Raw genomic sequence first — 13,141 nt, 5'->3', positions numbered from 1 at the left:
TGCGGGGGTCCCTGATCTTCTGGAGTCGATCGCGGGGAAACTGAAGGTGGTGATCGCGGGAATTGGAGGACAAAGAACAGGGATAGGCTGATCTCCCTTCTACTTTGGCGTGCTGCTTAGAGTTACACTTTTTCTTTTGATTAGAGCTGTTTCTTCGCTAGCTGTGTCTGGTGTTGCTAAATACTATCTGTCCTAGTGAGGCTAAGCCTCCCTGTGCTGTAAACGATGTGAAGGGTTTATCCCTGAACACCCTTTTGGGCTTTCAATAGAAACCGGGCCGTTTTGGCCTTTTTTAAAAAAAAAAATCGCCGGCCACCGAGAAGATGAAGGTCGCCAACGCCATTGAGCCGCGGTCGTTTCTTCTTCTTTTGCGTTCCTCAATCTACTCTTGATGCCGTCTCTATTCCATCTAATTTCGTCCCATTCCATGCAGCGGTTAAACGGGAATGCGACCGTGCACTCCGACGCTCTGGAGCGCACACCGAGTGCCACCGCTGCATCACCATCATTGTTCCGACTGCTGTAGACCAAGCCAAGCCGAGCCGTCGCGCCAACATCTTCTCCTTGAAGTCCTCCTCAAAACCCCTCAAGAATCCCAGGCAATGGTGCAGCAAGTGCAGAGATCAGCCACTGTCTTCTTCAACTCCGGTCACCGTCGCCGTTGCCGAATCCAACCCCTCCGGTGAGTCCCAATCCGATTCCATGCATCAGTAGCATCCCTGGGACCTCACTAACCTCATGGACACACATGCACGATAGTTCTTGAAGCCGATTGAGCCGTCGCCGTTCACCCCGGAGGTTCTTGCCGCCGCCAAGCCGTTACACGAGCCGCCGTCGTCAACCTAGCTTCGCCAGCCTTGTTTTACTACTCGGTAAGCACCCTTGAATCTTCAAGACTCACAAGCATGCGCACATCTAGCCAAGATAAGGCCGTAGACATACATGCATCACCACCTAAAAACATCCTCCTCTCGGACTCGCCGCCGGCGTTACTCCGATGTCCACTGTTTCTGCCATAATTTGGCTGATAGTTACATTCCTTTGATTAGGCCAAATTATCAAGAATAGCTAGTGTGGTTTTTTTTAATGGTTTTCTTTGAAAGGGCAAAATTTGTGTGTGTGCAGGAATTAATGATCGATGCACTCAAATATGAGTTTGTGTGTGCAAACTGCTGGCTACTGCTTGCTTCTTCAGGATGGATGCTGATCTGATATGATTGATTGATCTGGTGCCGAGCCGCATGCAAGACTGAGGCAGATGTGTGTTAGTGATATGCCCTAGAGGCAATCATAGAGATGATTGTATCACATACTATGTTTACATATTTATCCGACATTGTTCCTTGAAATAGATAACTCATTATTGGTTAATAAATATGTGATTCTTTCATCAGACTCTTTATGTTATTTGTTACTATTTCTAAAGGATCCCTGATTAAATATCATATGTGGAACAAATATGTTTATATGATCAGCACATGTATTAATTGATGATCATGTCTCATGGATCATGGTATAGAGATACCAAATTAATAATGTGGACACATGTTGGTGAACATGTTGTTGGATAGACTCAACATGAGACACTGCAAGAGCCACATGTGTTATGTCATCAGTGATCTCATTTAGTGTTGGTGTTGAATCCTTAGACCTGAGATTATCATGGTTCCCAACATGTGTAGTAGCTTACTTAGGGACTGCTAAACGCTACTCCGTAATTGGGTAGTTATAAAAGTAGTTTGCGGGTATGCTATGAAACATGTAGTGGGATATGAATAATCAAGATGGGATTTGCCCCTCCTATGGAGAGATATCTCTGGCCCCACGATGTTGTAGATTATGGAAGTGCATGGCCATGCCAAAGGTGATTGAGGACTCAATCACAAGTTATATAATCTATCCACAGGTTCGAGTGAATGATTGAGCTATTAGAGGATGGCACATATCTAGCCATGAAATTAATCGATATCGTAAGGCAAAGGGGTTCATACAAGTATACACTAGAGGTTCAGCCGATATGATCTTTATGTATGCCCGGTGGGTCAATACGTTCTGCTAGGGGCCACTGTTGACGCGTGGACCGAAGAGGAGTTTTCGGGTTACAGCCGAGTGTACATGAACCTACAGGGTCGCACGCTTAATGGCCCGGAATAAGGGGATTGGATGGAGATCCAATATGAGCTTAATTCGGATTGGGATCCGAATAGGAGTCCTACAGGCCTTAGAGGCTTGAGTGATGGATCCTATATATTCGTGAGGGGTGTGACCGGCAGAGGCATTGCATCACGTGAGAAACCCTAGCCGTCACTTCCCTCCCCGAGCAAAACCCTAACCGCGCGCGGGTGCTAGCACATCTGTGCGTGGCGTTCCGTCCCTATACGTGTGGATACTGGTAGAGGCGTCGCTAGTTTGCGATGCTAATCGGCGTGGGAGTACGGCGAGGAGAACGCATGAGGAGAAGAAGGTCGAACCGGTGCGATCGACTACTTCCTCTACATCGACGCGTGCTACTTCGCGAGAGTTCCATCGACTTCTCAGCGTCTTCTTCCGCTGCGCAGCGCGTCGAGTAGTAACGATCTATGATCTAATACTTGCATGGTTCCTGGTTTACGCGATAGAAAATTTTGATTTATGTTATCATAGCCTACGCGTAACCCAACAGTGGTATCATCCTTGTCATCATCCTTCCTGAGCACGCTCCGGAGTACCACACCTCCGCCATGTGTGCCTCCGCCACATGAGCACGTTCCAGCTTCTTCTTGCCTCCCTTAGCCTTAGCTTCATTTGACTTGGGACAATCGGCAATGAAGTGGCCATATTCGCCACAATTGAAGCAAGCTCTCTTTGATTGCCTCTTTCCCTTGTCATCATCCTTCCTCCCTTTGCCACAGCCACTCTTGGTAAGAAAGTGCTTGAATCTTTTGACAATAAAAGCCATCTCTTCATCTTCACTTTCTTCACAACTTGACTCTACTTCTTGTTTTGCCTTCAAAGTAACTTCTTGATTTTTGATCATGGTGGCATTCTTCACCATTTGCCTCACTTCTCGAGCTTCCTCTTCTAGCATCTCATGAGACACAATTCTTCCAAGAATGTCACTTAGGGTGAGTCTCTTGAAGTCTTTCCTTTCCCGTATCGTTGATACAAGAGTGGGATTTCTTGGACCAAATGCACGGAGAAGTCTCTTGACCACAAAGTGATTTGTCATGTCCTCACTCCCAAGTCCTTTAATCTTGTTGACAAGGATCATCATCCTATCATACATCTCTTGTGGTGTCTCTTTCTCATCCATCACAAATCTTCCAAGCCTTCCTTCTAATAATTCAATCTTGGCCTCACGAACGGCGGGTGATCCCTCATGAGCCAATTGCAAAGTATCCCATATCTCCTTGGCCTCCTCAAGTCCATCAACCTTGTTGAACTCCTCCGGACTCAAGGCGGAGAGAATTGCATTGGAAGCTTGAGCATTGCGGTGGATGAGTTGCTCTTGCTCCGAAGTGAGCTCCATGTCATCATGGGGTACATCAACACCTGTACAAACAACTTTCCAAATACTTGGATGCAAAGAGATTAGATGCAACTTCATCTTATGCTTCCAAGCGGCGTAATGTGTCCCATCAAATTGAGGAGCACGCCCGGAAGGCACGGAAATGAAGTTGTGAGAGGGAATGGTAAGTTTGCCGTAATCAAAAGGTATAGTAGCTCCCTTGGGTGGTGGAGTTCCCTTGCTGCTCGCTCCATCTTCATTTCCATTTTCCCCGTTCTTTCCCCCTAAGTCCGACATCATGGATCACTCAAAGCAGTGAAGCTTGAATCAAGAGCACCAAGCTCTGATACCAATTGAACGCGCTGATGAAGCCTAGAGGGCGGGGGGTGAATAGGCTGTCCCTGAAAACTTAAAACAAATCGCAGCGGTAAAATTCAAACAGACCCGGAACTTCCTGGTAAGGAACAACGGAACTTCCGATCTACCAGGCCCGGAACTTCCGGGTAACAGAACAGAGATGAAATTTAAATTTCGAAACAGCAAACTAAGCCAATCTTCACAAGATGGTGCACATGTATTCTAAGCAAAGGATGATCACAGAAACATCCACAAAAATCACAGAAAGAGACAAGAGCGATTTTTTCCCGAAGTTCGGATCTTGCGATCCTACTCTTCGTTGAGGAGCTCCAAAGAGCTGGGTCTCGATTAACCCCTTGCCTAACTTGTGCAAAAACCCTAGATGAAATCCACAGCCTTCAACCCCAAACACCCCTACACAAATTTCTAGAATTGAGTGACCACCAAAATCCAACTCAACCTACTTCTAGAAATCCGCCACAGTGTGGGTTGCTCTACTTGGAAAGCCTCTAGAATCTCAGCACAAGAACTTCACTAACTTACCTCGTTCCCTTTCGGAGAAGACGAAATCCTTCACAAACTTACCCGGGACATCCACAATATGCAACGGATTCTCGCGGGCGACACCTAACCGTCTAGGAGATCATCTCCATGAGTATTAAGCACCGAGATGACAGCCCACGAGATATTCCAAGTGCTCACCCAAGATAATTATCTACCCGTGGCCTTAGCGTACTCTGCCCGATCCTGGCTTCACGGGCTACCCCGTGGCACAATTGGATCTTGGGCGAAGCTTCGCGAAACACTTCATCACCAACTTCCAAGGCACCTTTGAACGCCCTGGTACTCAGTTTGACCTCTACAACGTCATCCAGAAGCCCGAAGAATCCCTTCGAGATTACATCCGACGCTTTTCTGAACAACGCAACAAGATCTCTGACATTACCGACGACGTCATCATCGCTGCCTTCACTAAGGGTATTCGTCATGAACTCTTAGTCGGCAAGTTCGGACGCAAGCCTCCCAGGACGGTCAAGCAGATGTTCGAAAAGGCCAATGAGTACGCCAAAGCAGAAGATGCCATCACTGCGTCTAAGCAGTCGGGCAGTACTTGGAAGCCCAAGAAAGATGCGTCGGCTATAGGAGGGAGTGGAAGTACCAATCACAAGGATCGCAAGCGTAAGCCCGAGAACCTTGTGGCAACTACTACACCATCTTCTCGACAGCGATCACGTATCAATACCTTCGATAAGATCATGAATGCCCAATGCTCGCATCATCCGAATTCAAATCACACGGCCAAAGATTGCTTCATTTATAAACAGTTCGCAGAACAATATGCCAAGAAAGCGCGGAAGTCGACTGACGGAGAACAGAGCTCATCAAAGAAGAAGGACGATGAAGACAATGCACCAACGGGCTTTGAAGATTCTCGCAAAGAACTCAACCACATTTTTGGTGGGCCCCTGGCTTACGAGTCCAAGCGGAAGCAAAAGCTGACTAAGCGGGAGATCAACGCCGTCCAGCCCGATACACCTCAATATCTTCGGTGGTCAGAGACAACAATCAAGTTTGATCGCTCGGATCATCCCGACCGAGTGGTCCACCCGGGGCGGTACCCCCTGGTACTAGACCCAGTGATTCGCAACATCAAGCTTCGACGATCCCTCACTGACGGTGGTAGTGCACTCAACATTCTTTTCGCCAAGACTCTGGACGATATGCAGATCCCTCGGACTGAGCTGAAACCGAGTAGTGCGCCCTTCCATGGAGTCATTCCCGGGCTGTCCTCTACTCCACTTGGCCAGATCACCCTGCCAGTTATCGGTACTCGGGAGAACTTCCGTATGGAGTATATCTGCTTTGGAGTTGCTGATTTTGAGACAGCGTATAACGCCATACTCGGACGCCTAGCGTTAGCCAAGTTCATGGCGGTCCCACACTACACCTACATGATGATGAAGATGCCAAGACCTCGGGGAGTCATATCTCTGCGCAGCGACATCAAGCAAGCTGTCACCTATGACAAGGAAAGCTGTGAGATGGCCCAGAGACATGAGATCACACTTGGTCGGGAGGAGATCCGACTGGCTGCATCAGCGACAACCGAAGGAGAAGTGCCTGCACCCAAGATATCAAATATCGGAGAAAGCAACGCCAAGACCAAGAAAATTCCCCTTGATTCCTTTGATCCTACCAAGACTACTGTAATAGGCGCCGAGTTAGATTGTAAATAGGAAAGCGCGCTCATCACCTTTCTTCAAACTAATAAAGATATTTTTGCGTGGAAACCATCTGATATGCCTGGTATTCCTAGAGAGGTGATTGAGCACTCTTTACATGTTAAGGAAGACGCTAAACCTGTTAAGCAACGACTCCGCCGTTTTGCACAAGACATAAAAGATGCAATCAAGGAGGAACTAACCAAGCTGTTAGCAGCCAGCTTCATTAAGGAAGTTCTACATCCCGACTAGCTGGCAAACCCAGTTCTGGTTCGGAAGAAAACAGGACAATGGCGTATGTGTGTTGATTACATCGACCTCAACAAATCTTGTCCTAAGGATCCCTTTGGGTTACCTCGCATTGACCAGGTAGTTGATTCAATGGCCGGCTGTGAGTTACTCAGTTTTTTGGATTGCTACTTGGGTTATCATCAAATCAGCTTAAAGGAATCCGACTGCTTGAAGACCTCATTTATTACGCTTTTTGGGGCTTACTGCTACATCACCATGCCCTTTGGATTGAAGAACGCCGGAGCAACTTATCAACGCATGATCTAAAGGTGTTTTTCAACTTAGATCGGTCGCAATGTTGAAGCCTATGTTAACGACGTCGTTGTCAAGACCAAGCAGAAGGATGATTTGATTGCAGATCTAGAAGAGACTTTTGCTAGCATCCGCGCATTCAGGATGAAGTTGAATCCCGAGAAATGCACCTTCGGAGTACCGTCAGGGAAGCTGCTTGGCTTTATGGTGTTCCGTAGGGGTATACAAGCCAACCCGGAGAAAATCAACGTCATCCTCAACATGAAACCGCACTACAAGAAATATGACCTTCTGTGACGAATTCCTCGTGACGTCGGAGCAATTCGTCATTAGCACATTCTGTTTTATGACGATTAGTATGAGATGGGGTGGCTTAGTGACGAAAAAAAGGTGTTCGTCGTTAATACCAACTAGAAATCGTCACAAAGTATTTCGATGGGACATCGTGACGAATATTAATTTGTCATAAGGGGCACAAAGCAAACGTCATAAATTTATATAATGCATTTATAGAAAAATATATTAAGAGTTAAAGCAAATTAATCAAGTGAATTAATGAAGAAACTAAAATTTTCCTATAAAAATCGTGGCCGAAAATATTTTTGTAATATTCTGCGTGGTCTAAATTATTCTCTGAAATTTTCCGTGAATTTTAGGAGCTCAATAACTAATTTTAATACCACAAAATTTATTTAACCTATTAAAATAAATAGAAAACAAATTAAAATCACTCTATTTGTCCTTGGGCCTTTTTTGGCCCAAGTATTACTCTCCCTCCCTCAGCCCGCACCCTCTCTTTCCCTCTTTGGGCCGGCTTCTCCTTCCCCTCCTCCCTCTTGGGCTGCCGGCCCAACCCTTTTGCACCTCCCTCGCCAAAAAGTCCATTTTTCCTCCCTCCTCTCAATTCAAATATTTTTTCAGGTAGTAAATAATTTCAAATAAAAAAATTGTCAACAACAAAGTTGTATAACTTATCAAGATCTACAACTTTTTGTTTTGATCATTTTGCTATATAACTTTTTTTTAATAATTTGAATTTGAATTTCGAATTATGACAACTTCAAACAACATTTTTAAGTACTAAATAATTTCAACTAAAAAATTCATTAACAACAAAATTGTATAACCCATCAATATTTACAACTTTTGTTTTGATCATTTTGCTATATAACTTTATTTCAATAATTTGAATTTGAATTTCAAATTATGACAACTTCGAACAATATTTTCAAATACTAAATGATTTCAACTGAAAAAGTCATTACCAACAAAGTTACATAACTCATTAATATCTAGAACTTTTATTTTGGTTATTTCTTTATCCGATAAAGTGATAGTAGCATTATTCACAAAATTTACATATCCCTCTTACAGTTTATAAACTACATAAGAGATATGTATATTTTGTAAACAATGTTACAAATCACTTTGTCGGATGAAGAAATGACCCAAATAATAGTTATAGATCTTCATGAGTTATACCACTTTGTTATTGATGACTTTTTCAGTTGAAATCATTTAGTACTTGTAAATGTTTTTTGAAGTTGTCATAATTTGAAATTCAAATTCAAACTGCTCAAACAAAGTCATATAGAAAAATTATCAAAATAAAAGTTGTAGATCTTGATAAGTTTTACAACTTTGTGTTGATAACTTTCCCATTTAAAATCATTTACTACCCGAAAAATTATTTAAATTCCTTATATTTTAAAATTCAAATTTTATATAGTTCAATCAAACTTGGATGGAGAAAATGACCAAAAGAAAATTGGTAGATCTCAATGAGTTCTACAACTTTGTTTTTTACAACTTTTTCACATGAGTTCATTTAATATCATAAATTCGATTCAAAATATAATTTGCATAGACGTCTGATTTGCCTCCTCTCCTTCTTCCCCACTTCAAAATTTTCACCAACTTTATCCTCCCTCCTCTCATCTCCTCTCCTGTATTATTTTGCATTGTATGGGGTTCTTGGGGTAACCTCACCAATTAATATCAATAGGTAACCCTATCAAGTATCCCACCTTCATCCCTCCATCCAAACAATGTATAGAATCATTCCATCCCAGTATATCCCTCAAACAACAAAAAAAAACAGGGTTCGTTCCATCTCTACAACCAAACAAAAGACAGGATTATCCCATTCTAAAAAAACAGGGATGGACCTGACCCATCCCACTTTGTCCCCAGACCAAACACTACCTCAGTCTCTCACTTTCTCTCCTCCCTCTCTCTCTCTCTCACTGACGACGGCGAGGGCGGGAGCGGTGGGGCACGCTCGGGATGGGCCGGTCGACGCCGGGAGCGTCCACGGCGGCGGGCGGGAGCGGCGGGATCGACGGCCGGCGCCCTCCTCCTCCCAGATCCAGCAGCGGTGCGCTCGGGAGAGGCCGGGAGCGGCCACGGCGGCGGGCGGGAGCGGCGCGCTCGGGAGGGGCTGGGAACGGCCACGGCAGCAGGCGGGAGCGGCGCGGCAGCGGCGGGCTCGACGGCCGGCGCCCTCCCCCTCCTAGATCCAGTGGCGGCACGGAGCGGTGGATCCTCCTCCTCCTCTCCCCCACGCCACCGCTCGCCACCACCGCCGCCGGCTCAGCTTCTCTTCCTCTCCTCCTCTGCTCTGTCGCCGTCCTCGGGTACGGACCACTACTACCGAGTAGTACTGAATACTGATATCACCCTTTCCCCTCGCCCGGCTTCTATTCGATCCACGGGGAGGGCGGGGCGGGGTGGCGTCTGCCTTTGGAGTTTGTCTCGCGTGGGGAATTTTTCTCCCCGACTGTGTCGTCTTCTGACGCGATCTTGTCTTTCTCTTCTCTTTAGGTGAAGCAGTTCGGAGGAAGGAGACGGAGGGGTTTGCTCGCCAACCTAGCTAGCTCGCTCGCTCGCTCAGCTGCCGAGCTCTCTTCTTCGCTGGTAAGGTGGCCCGCTTCTCCTCTTACTTTTGTTTCGGTGTGAATCTCCTCCTCCTGCTACTACTACTACTTCTAGTTTTTATTCCCTACAATCCAAGCGCTATGAACATTCTGTAAGTTTGTAAGTATTTTTTTAACTCTAGTTGCGAATTGTGATTGCTTCCAGTTGAACTGGACCACGGCTCGCGTGATCAGATCAAGTTTGTTTGAGTTCTTGCCACTGGTATAACATATTGCAACCTACCTAGATTGCTTTCTGAGGTCGAATTGTGTTGTAAGATCGGATCAACTCGGTTGATTGAGTGCAGCTTCCTGTTGTAACTTTGACATGACCTATATTTACATGACCTTTGACAGCTGCCCTGTTTTAACTTTTTTCCCCATATTATGGTGCACGCGCTCATGTTATATGTTGTCAGCTATGCTTTCAATCGTGTTATATGTTGTCAGCTATGCTTTCTATCATGTACATCAGCCTAGCTCAGCCTAGCTGAAACAATAGTCATGTGTAGTGTGCATTGCAAATGAACCCTATGACAGTCATACTTTATGAGGCTAAATAACAGTGTAGCCCTACCCAATTTCTTACTGTTATCGTCGAGTGATTTTGCATATCAGGATTAGCCTATATTATACAACATTTGTGCCCCATTTGTGGGATTTTCATGGGGTGGCAAGCTATCCGCTTGCAGCAGCATTGAATCAGCATGGTACTTTTCTGTGCTTGTGTGCCTTCATTGCTTGTTGTGACAGAGTTAATTAGGCATGCAGTTTTTAGGTCTCTACGAAAAGGCAGTCTTGATCTCCTGGCAGATCTTGCTGGTTTCTAAATTTTTGTGAGAGCCATGTGAGATTGATCATACGCCTCAGTGTGGTTACGTTGTTGCAGGATGCAGGTTCTCATGATCAGAGATGACAAAATGCATGGGCAGGTTGCAGTTATCAGGTAATGATGCAGCTACTCTTCTTTAGATATCTCAATCACTCAGTGTTCTGAAATATGTTTTTAAATCATGTACAGAGGTAAATCATGTACAACTGAATTTGTTATGTCTACGTCTTCTTATTATGCTATGCCTAACTCATGAATTTTACTATTTCTCACTCATTCCATGTGTATGTTAGGTGTCTTTTCAGCTAGTTCAGGTGAGAAAGTGAGGACAAACAAGTGTTGGAGAGTCTTGGAGGTGTGTTAACTTCCATTCTTAACTAATCAAGTGCAAAGAGCAAGGATACTTCTTGTGTAGACTCTCGTTTGCACCATGTTTGATTTGCGCTCAATATGTAACAAGTTTCATTTACTATTATTTCTTCTACTTATCAGGCAATGCAGATTTCTCTATCCTCTTCATGTCGACTTGCTGATTCATGATGGAGATGGCTGCCTTTTGATTGGTGTCATTTCGACACGTGACTTGATTTGGCCATCGAATGTAAATTACTATTTGGCCATGTGACTTCTGTTTTGTTTTGGATGTTAATTGGGCTATCAGGTCACTGTACTGAGTAAACACGTCAGTGTTTTGTATTGGATTTTAATTGGGCTAAATCTATTTGATATATAGGCTTCTCGCGTATGCATGGCCTAGATGCAATTTCATTGCAATGCTTGGGCCTATTGGGCCTTTTGAATATGCATGGCCCGCTCAATATTTAATTCAATATACATGAATTGGGCTGAATTTATTAAAATCTAATTGGACTTACAGTAGGTCTAGCCCATTAATAGGTTTCTCACTTGGGCTTTAACAAGGCCTAGCCCAAAACAGGTTGCTCACTACATGGGCCTTAACAGGCCACGTGGAATCTCATGACGATTTTTGGGCTTGATGGTGACGAAAATGGACGTCATAACCCTATGATGTCAGAAAGATCGTCATTAGATTAATGACAAAAAAAAAGATTTTGTCATAGAACGCCATTAGAGACGAATGATAGGTGACGAATGAATTTTCGTCACGCAAGCGTCACAGATTACGAAACATGACGAAAAATTCAATGTTTGTGACGTAAATGAAGCGTCACCTATCATAAGATCTCTTGTAGTGCCGCCAAGTTCCCAGAAAGATGTCCAGAAGCTGACTGGGTGCATGGCGGCGCTCAGCTGGTTTGTTTCACGACTCGGCGAGCGGGGGATGCCTTTCTTCAAGCTACTGAAGAAGACTGACAATTTCCAGTGGGGACCCGAAGCCCAGAAAGTCTTCGAAGACTTCAAGAAACTTCTCACAACTCCACCAGTCCTAGCCTCACCACATCCGCAAGAGCCGCTGTTGTTATATGTGTCGGCAACATCTCAAGTTGTGAGCACGGTCCTGGTTGTCGAGCGGGAAGAAGATGGCCACGTTCAAAAAGTCCAACGACCAATTTACTTCGCTAGCGAAATTTTGGCTGACTCCAAGACAAGATATCCCCAGGTACAAAAGCTGTTATATGGAGTTCTAATTACCGTCAGGAAATTATCTCATTATTTTCAAAGTCACTCGGTCACGGTGGTCACATCGTTTCCACTCAGGGATATACTTCATAATCGCGAGGCAAACGGGCGGATTGCAAAGTGGGCCCTAGAGTTGATGTCTTTGGATCCATCCTTCAAGCCACGCACCTCAATCAAGTCCCAGGCTTTGGCAGATTTTGTCGCCGAGTGGACTGAGTGCCAAGAAGACAAGCCTGCGGAGAAGATGGAGTACTGGACCATGCACTTTGACGGGTCAAAGAGGCTTTCAGGCACTGGAGCAGGGGTTGTCCTGATTTCCCCGACTGGAGAAAGGTTAAGCTACGTACTGTGGATACATTTTTCTGCATTGCACAATGTGGCAGAATATGAGGCACTTCTTCATGGATTAAGGATTGCGGTATCGTTAGGGATTCGGCGTCTGATAGTTCGTGGAGACTCTCAGTTGGTTGTTAATCAAGTCATGAAAGAATGGTCCTGCCTCGATGATAACATGGCTGCCTATCGACAAGAGGTACGTAAATTGGAAGACAAGTTTGATGGATTGGAGTTAACTCATGTCCTCCGGCACGATAACGAAGCAACCGACAGGCTGGCCAATTTTGGTTCGAAACGAGAAGCAGCTCCTTCTGATGTGTTTGTTGAGCATCTTTATGAACCGACAATACCAAGAAAAGAAATAATCGAGGCAGCAGGCATCCAAGAAGTGAGCACGATCGACACCGACTGGAGAGAGCACTTCATCAAGTTTTTGACCAAGCAAGAGCTCTCTCAAGACAAAGATGAAGCCGAGCGGATTTCTCGACGCAGCAAGCTTTATGTCATGCATGAGACCCGAGCTATATAAGAAAAGCCCATCAGGAATTCTGCGACGCTGTGTTTCTTTGGAGGAGGGAAGGCAATTGCTGCAAGATATTCACTCGGGCATTTGTGGGAATCACGCTGGCGCATGAACAATTGTTGGCAAGGCTTATCGGTAGGGTTTTTTCTGGCCCACCGCAGTATCTGACACTGACAAAATTGTGCGAACATGCGAAGGTTGTCAATTTTTTGCCAGACAAATTCACTTACCAGCTCAGGAGTTGCAAACCATCCCTTTGTCCTGGCCGTTCGCTGTTTGGGGGCTTGATATGGTCGGTCCTTTCAAAAGGGCTACCGGTGGTTT

The 13,141-nt window shown here is 45.0% G+C and overlaps 1 long non-coding RNA gene across 1 annotated transcript; it reads left to right on the top strand.

Annotated features, from left to right (window-relative positions):
• Nucleotides 1–8,785: 8,785 nt before the first annotated feature.
• LOC127765711 (uncharacterized) lies at nucleotides 8,786–11,101 on the top strand. Its single transcript, XR_008016150.1, has 5 exons — nucleotides 8,786–9,245; nucleotides 9,433–9,525; nucleotides 10,414–10,470; nucleotides 10,650–10,711; nucleotides 10,849–11,101. It is a non-coding gene; the product is annotated as an uncharacterized LOC127765711 (long non-coding RNA).
• Nucleotides 11,102–13,141: the final 2,040 nt, after the last annotated feature.

This window comes from Oryza glaberrima, chromosome 3, assembly GCF_000147395.1.
Source record: "Oryza glaberrima chromosome 3, OglaRS2, whole genome shotgun sequence".
Taxonomy (NCBI): Eukaryota; Viridiplantae; Streptophyta; class Magnoliopsida; order Poales; family Poaceae; genus Oryza; species Oryza glaberrima.
This window is presented reverse-complemented; position numbering and strand designations above follow the sequence as displayed.